We start from the raw sequence: 7,763 nt of genomic DNA, 5'->3' as shown, positions 1-7,763 counted from the left end.
TAGACGTTGCATTCAATCCTATGCAAATGAATATACAAATGGCCTAAGAAAATGGCCTCATTTAAGCTTATCCCAAGTTAGGGTGTTGGCCTACGGTCCTGGCTCTTACCCAAACTCTTCCAGGTCGTGTAAAACCATGAAAATAACTAAACGCCTTCATAATTCACTTTATCTAAGATATGGCGGCTTCAAATACAGATTTTACCTGCAATTCTATACAACTGAATATGAAAATTACATTTAATATGATCACCTTCATACTTACCTAACATAGGTTCATGCCAGCCTACCTAAACTCTTTTCCATTAAGTGTAAAACCATGAAAATAACTACTGAAATTGTATAAATAGACGTTGCATGCAATCCAATGGAATTGAGTATGCAAATGGGATAAGAAAATGGCCACCTTTGAACTTACCCTTAATTCAGGGTGCTGACCTAAGCATGAAGATAACTAAGTGCCTTCACATTTAACTTACCTAGGATTTGACGACTTCAAATACAGATACCTTATCTTACTTTTATTTCTGTGGATGCAGTAAACTGATTATAGGGTTCGCAGGAAGAGGGTAGGTGTGTCATGACTTTCATAGGTTGGAGGTGTTCAACAAAATCGAATTCTTATACCCTCTTTATAACTGTCTGTCTGTCACGGGGGTACGGGTTTGAAACTTACCCTATTATGTAAGTTGGGTCAAATGATGGCCATGTGAAAATTTTGTCTAGATTGGTCAAGCGGATTTCTATAGCGCACAAAAATACATACAAACATTTACTCATATATATATACACATAGTATATACTGTATATATATATATATATATATATATATATATATATATATATATATATTTTATATACAGTATATACTGTAATATAATATATACAGTTTATACTGTATATATATATATATATATATATATATATATATATATATATATATATATATATATATATATATATATATATATATATATATAAAACTTCAGTATATACCGTTATCAACAAAGTTTACACATGAATTAAAAATTTCATAAGAGTGATGAAAAGAAACATGCCACTTGCTTATGCTACATATTATTCCGTGAGCCTTAAAATAAATTTCGAGTCACGTTCAGGAAAGTCTACTTATAATAAACTGTATTTTAAACTTCCATGAAAGACAAGTAAAAGAAGGAAGTAAGAAATAAACATAATACTTGCAAAAAACCGATTTCAAGAATATCCATGGATCGCATTCAGTCGTGTTCCAAGAAGCGAGACACTACTAAGCCTTTAGAGTCCTTGGCAAAAGACAACGTCGTTCGAGTTCAGGCATTTGAACCTTCGACCCTTCGGCTGGTAACATCGTTTTGGGCGGTAGACGTTTGACGGGAGTTTGCTAAGTAATCCTTTTTAGTTTCCTCGGGAGTGGCGTATTCAATTCCTCCTTCATTTATTGTAGAGTAATCAGTCTTGTTTTGAAGTGCCCGTGACGCACGCAGCTGTTTACCAAGTGACTAGACTACAGTTTAGTAAACAATCCTCGGACGGCGTTTGGGATCATTTTCACTTCGTTGGCTGTTATGAACCCCGGGGTTCTGCAAGGTAACACCTGAACTTTAGTATATTTTTACCAATACTCTGTAATTGCTCTAGGGATGTTCGAAGTCTTGTTGTAGTTTTTATAAACTGAGAATTGTTGCCTTCACGTTATTTGACAACGCTTTATCACTTCTCTGTTGCATGCTTGGTCTCATACAAATCGTTGGCAGGCATTGTAAATCTTTCTGTTGTCGTTTAGCCTTGATATGACGTGTGAGTATACGCCCGAAATATACGGGACGTTTAGTAAGTTGCACACAGCTCTAAAGCTTTGTCTTTTTCAGGTGGTGTTTGGAGCGAGTTTGATTTTGACATCCAATTCTTGCAGTAAATATTCAGACGTGATAAAGTTGCTCTTTAGTAACAGGTATGTAGGAGGTATTTTTTCTGCCTAGTTTAGGCTTACGTAATTTTTTATAAATTTACTTTTTTTAATTTGTGTAAACTTTTTGAACTTTACTTTTTTTTATCCTCCACCCCGCAGGGGCGGTGCCCCTGTAGGGGTGGGGGAGCCCCCATGTTCCGCATAGTAGGTCGTATGGCCTACTATGTGGGTTTTTGGGTGGTTTGGGGGGGTTTGGGTGGCTTTAAACTAACTAATCAACATTTTCTTTCAGGTGGTAAGGTGGTTTGTAAGTTCAGATAGGTATTAGGTGTTTAAATGTGCTCAGCTACCTCCCACTCAAAGTTGGCAGAAGCTCCTAAGGTTTGAGGAAACTAAGATGTTGATGCAAATAAATGGCTATATTCAGTATTAAAACAAATTTCCACTAGTCAGGGGACTTTTATTTGTAGGTGTTTGGAATTATAGGTTCCTGAAATGGGTTAAGTTTGTGGTTAGGTTAAGTTAGATACGTTTACGCCGACACTCGTTTAGATTTTGCCTGTAATCAAATTCTTGTGCTGCGTTAGTGTGAGACTAAATAGAATTTTCAGGTTTCGATTTTTTTCTTATATTAGAGAAAATATACAATATTTTAAATTTCTAATAGTATCAGAACTTGGTATTTATTTTCGCTACGGAAAATCTCTGGTTAAAGGAATCTCCTGAAATATAGGGCCTGCTTACCCCATAGGTAATCTCTTGAAAATAATCAAAACCGTGCTCGAGTTTTCCCAGTCGTGTTAAAAGTAATGTTTAGGTTCTGTTAGCACAGGGAATTAATGTTCTACGAATTTTGTCGGTGACTCATTGCTGGGAACATTGCTGGGAACATTGAGGTCTTGCTAGAAGACAGCACGGAAGCAATTTTTTAGTTGGAAGTATTTTATTTGAAGTGTAGGATATTTTTTGCATAGAACAATTGGAGTATCAGTTTGCTTTCAGTTGGGGGTAGTCAAGTCAGCCAGATAAGTTGGTTAGCTTTGATACGATTAGGTTACCCATAGCATAAGCTATGTATATAATGATACTACCCATTAACAATGAGTTTGTTACCCTATGAACGCAGGCAATGAGTTTGTTACCCTATGAACGCAGGCAATGAGTTTGTTACCCTATGAACGCAGGCAATGAGTTTGTTACCCTATGAACGCAGGCAATGAGTTTGTTACCCTATGAACGCAGGCAATGAGTTTGTTACCCTATGAACGCAGGCAATGAGTTTGTTACCCTATGAACGCAGGCAATGAGTTTGTTACCCTATGAACGCAGGCAATGAGTTTGTTACCCTATGAACGCAGGCAATGAGTTTGTTACCCTATGAACGCAGGCAATGAGTTTGTTACCCTATGAACGCAGGCAATGAGTTCAGGCAATGCGTTTGTTACCCTATTGAACGCAGGCAATGCGTTTGTTACCCTATTGAACGCAGGCAATGCGTTTGTTACCCTATTGAACGCAGGCAATGCGTTTGTTACCCTATTGAACGCAGGCAATGCGTTTGTTACCCTATTGAACGCAGGCAATGCGTTTGTTACCCTATTGAACGCAGGCAATGCGTTTGTTACCCTATTGAACGCAGGCAATGCGTTTGTTACCCTATTGAACGCAGGCAATGCGTTTGTTACCCTATTGAACGCAGGCAATGCGTTTGTTACCCTATTGAACGCAGGCAATGCGTTTGTTACCCTATTGAACGCAGGCAATGCGTTTGTTACCCCTATTGAACGCAGGCAATGCGTTTGTTACCCTATTGAACGCAGGCAATGCGTTTGTTACCCTATTGAACGCAGGCAATGCGTTTGTTACCCTATTGAACGCAGGCAATGCGTTTGTTACCCTATTGAACGCAGGCAATGCGTTTTGTTACCCTATTGAACGCAGGCAATGCGTTGTTACCCTATTGAACGCAGGCAATGCGTTTGTTACCCTATTGAACGCAGGCAATGCGTTTTGTTACCCTATTGAACGCAGGCAATGCGTTTGTTACCCTATTGAACGCAGGCAATGCGTTTGTTACCCTATTGAACGCAGGCAATGCGTTTGTTACCCTATTGAACGCAGGCAATGCGTTTGTTACCCTATTGAACGCAGGCAATGCGTTTGTTACCCTATTGAACGCAGGCAATGCGTTTGTTACTCTGTGAACGCAGGCAATGCGTTTGTTACTCTGTGAAGCAGCAATTTTGTGAACTCATAAACGTTTGTTACTGAAGGCAAACACTGTTAATAAGTTTGTGATGCCATCCATCAATGTCGTCACTGAATTTACTTTCCATGAACGCAGGCAATGCGTTTGTTACTCTGTGAAGAGTTTTACTCATAAACACTGGCAATAAACGCAGGCAATGCGTTTGTTACTCTGTGAAGAGTTTTACTCATAAACACTGGCAATAAGTTTGTGATGCCATCCATCAATGTCGTCACTGAATTTACTTTCCATGAACGCAGGCAATGCGTTTGTTACTCTGTGAAGAGTTTTACTCATAAACACTGGCAATAAGTTTGTGATGCCATCCATCAATGTCGTCACTGAATTTACTTTCCATGAACACTGTCAGTGTTTGTTAGGCTCTCCGTGGCAATGCGTTTGTTACTCTGTGAAGAGTTTTACTCATAAACACTGGCAATAAGTTTGTGATGCCATCCATCAATGTCGTCACTGAATTTACTTTCCGTGAAACTGTCGGTGTTTGTTAGGCTCTCCGTGAACACAGACAGGGAGTAAATGGTGCCTTCAGCACAGATTCAGCACAGATTGATGCAGATCATGAACACAAGTCACTGAGACTTTGATGCTGTCCTTGAATAAAGGTAGTGCTTTGTTGGGCTGGTCATAACGTAGGCGGTAATTGTAATTCTTCCTTGATCAGTGTAATTCTTCCTTGATCAGTGCTTTATGGAGCTGTTCATGAACAACGGCAGTGATTTTGGGATTTTATCCATGTTGAAGTCATGATTTTATTAAATATATGAGCAATGTTTTTGACTTTCTGAAATACCCATTAACATTGATAAATGAGGTTGTAGAGATATTAGCATATGAGTTTGGTGCAATGGTTGGTATCCATTTAGTGAATGCATTGCTTTCCATGGCAATCAGGTGTTGAATATTGCTATACAGCACTTGAAATGTTTGAAATGTTACCAGGCAGTTAATGCATGCACCAATATGCATTTTTAAATATAGTATACCAAGGTCTAGGGGATGTTGGGTATTTTATGTTGATTTGTGGCAAAACTGATCTATGAAGTTCTCATTTCCTCCTAGACAGGAGTCACATTTGGGCAACTAAGTAGATTTGTTCCGAAGTTCACCGTTTTCTTTAAACTTCACTTTTTAAAAGACTACAACTTTGATCTTAGTATGTGGGATAGTTGTATCGTAGTGTGTGGATTAGCTTAAAGCTGTTTGGGGGTATTTTCTTTAAACATTACATATTTCAAGATTTAATATGCAAATTGTTTGTGGTTTCTACGTATAGTGAAAATTAACTATAGGGCGTCATGAGTAGGGTAGCATAGTAAAAAATAAATGCTTATTATACAGTATGAATGCGTAAATATGGTATGAAATGTGCTAAAGTTAATTTTTCTCCAAATGGTTATAAGTATTTAACATTTTTTTGGGACATTGCTTGGAGAAACAACTTCCTGTAAGCTAACTGTCCTTAAAGTAAAAGATACCGTACGTATTCAAAGAATGATTAAAGTGAACGTTTCGGAGCTGCCGAGTAATTTCTGTAAGAATATTTTCTGCTGCCGTTGTTTTTCTGTTCCAGATCACGTCTTGCTGGAGGAGCCAGAATTCAAGAAATTATGCAGACACTGGGTGGATTTGAGAACCTTTCACTGTTAGGCTGATATTTCTTGGGATTCAAGATCTCGACAAGATAGTTGTAGATTTCTATTAATTTTAATTTATAAATTTTCATGCTGCGCTTTTCCTTAAAATGCTTTTATGTATGCAAGTTAGGTTCCTCAGATATTGTACATTCCTAAACCTACCGTTTACCTGTGTATAATTGCTCTTTTTAATAGTAAATAATGCTCTTTTTAATAGTAAATAATGGGTCTTCTTTTCTGTTTTTGACTTAATCCTCAGTATTTTTATATGGGAAACCAAAGTGTGTTGAATGTGGTTTATGATCCATATGGTTATAGATGTTAAATATAAAAACTTTAATTTAGAAATGTACCAAACTTTTCGAAAGTAATCACGCGTAAATGAATACGCATGACAGTCCTATATTAAACTTTAAACTTAAAGCAAATTTATGCAAACCACCCTCTTGGAACTGTTGGATCCCATTTGTCCAATACCTGTGGTGGAAATTTGTGGGCCAATTTACTGAAATCTGATGCCATACTATACGGAACACAAGAATTAATAAAGTCAATGACTAAAAATCAGTACAAAGACAGCCATTGAATGTTTTGGGAGCAAAATAACTAATTACATGACTTACGACCATAAAACAATGTTTAGTTAGACGCTAAAACTAAATATCAAATACTTCTGTTACATGGAGCTAGCAGAAAGATACTTCCCTTCATTGGTATCAAAATGTTTATGGTCAGCTAAGCTAATATGGACAAAGGTCTTAAGGTACTTAGTTAAGTATAGGAGTTGGCGCAAGTGGAATGAATTTCTAGTTGTAGGTCATTAAAGTACTCTTGAAATATTGAAGATTTTTAAATGAGGGGACGTGGGTGGGATTGGGGAGAGGTCCTATGGCAAAGAAATCCGTTTAACCACATGAAGCCTAGAAGCACAATATTTCTTTTACGAAGAACGTGTAATGCTTTGTTTTAACTATTAATAGTGGGGGTTAATGAACATTTATTTCTAAAACCGTACGTGAAACCACAAATCGTGTCGTCGTTGACCATTGGTCCTGCTATAAAGGCCGTAAGGTTTGCTAAGCGAGCTTCATCGTAACTGAATATTTTGTAAAGGAATATTTTGTCAAGGGAAACATTGTAGGGGCGAGGGTGGGGATGGGGTCGGGGGCGGGGGCTGGCGATAGTTGAAGAGTTGTTTAGGCAGAAGTTGGCAGGCTCAAGAAGAATTGCTGAGACCTAGGAGGACAGACATTGAGGAGCGAACTCAAATTGCTTAGGTCGAGGAATAATCTACCAGCATAAAGCTAAATATGGATGAACAGTATAGGCGATGGTGTATAACACTTGGGAATGATGGTCCAAGTTTATTGTGCAGGGAATGAAAAGCTGCTGGTAAGGGAGTCGTGTGACATGGTGTTTAAGGTCTCGTCCACACGATCAGTTATCGTCCGCCGGCGTTAGTTCTTCAGCAGTCTCCATTCAGTTAGGCATAATTGTTCTGTCCACACTTACTTTTAGGTGACTTGAATTGTTGTCTTGTTGGGCAGTAGCAAACGAGTGGTCGCCAGGCCCATGTATAGTATAAAGAAAAAAGCTGCGTGCATGGTATTAATCGTTGTATAAAACATTATGAATAAAGAGCACAAAATTATCTGGAGTAAACAACGTTGAATTACATAAGTATTGGAAGCCTTCTGACTTTAGCGTTAAGAAGGACGTGGGTTCTTCATTACATATACAATATATAAATGAATATATTTCAACATGTAAATTGGGGAATAACTATAGCTCTATAGCTCGACACGTCCGGGAAAGGGATCATAGAATAAATTTAAAAAATGGTCAAATTGTGTATAAATGATTGGCCAGATCCATCAGATGTATTGAAGGCTCCCTAACACATTATATTTGTGTGTGTGTGCATGCATGCATGCAGATATACACATTTAAG

At 37.9% G+C, this 7,763-nt stretch overlaps 1 long non-coding RNA gene across 1 annotated transcript; it reads left to right on the top strand.

Annotated features, from left to right (window-relative positions):
- Positions 1 to 1,343: 1,343 nt before the first annotated feature.
- On the top strand, positions 1,344 to 6,023 carry LOC136843578 (uncharacterized). Its single transcript, XR_010854595.1, has 3 exons — positions 1,344 to 1,587; positions 1,869 to 1,951; positions 5,749 to 6,023. It is a non-coding gene; the product is annotated as an uncharacterized lncRNA (long non-coding RNA).
- The last annotated feature ends 1,740 nt before the right edge of the window (positions 6,024 to 7,763 follow it).

The sequence above is a fragment of the Macrobrachium rosenbergii genome, chromosome 11 (genome assembly GCF_040412425.1).
Source record: "Macrobrachium rosenbergii isolate ZJJX-2024 chromosome 11, ASM4041242v1, whole genome shotgun sequence".
Classification (NCBI taxonomy): domain Eukaryota; kingdom Metazoa; phylum Arthropoda; class Malacostraca; order Decapoda; family Palaemonidae; genus Macrobrachium; species Macrobrachium rosenbergii.
This window is presented reverse-complemented; position numbering and strand designations above follow the sequence as displayed.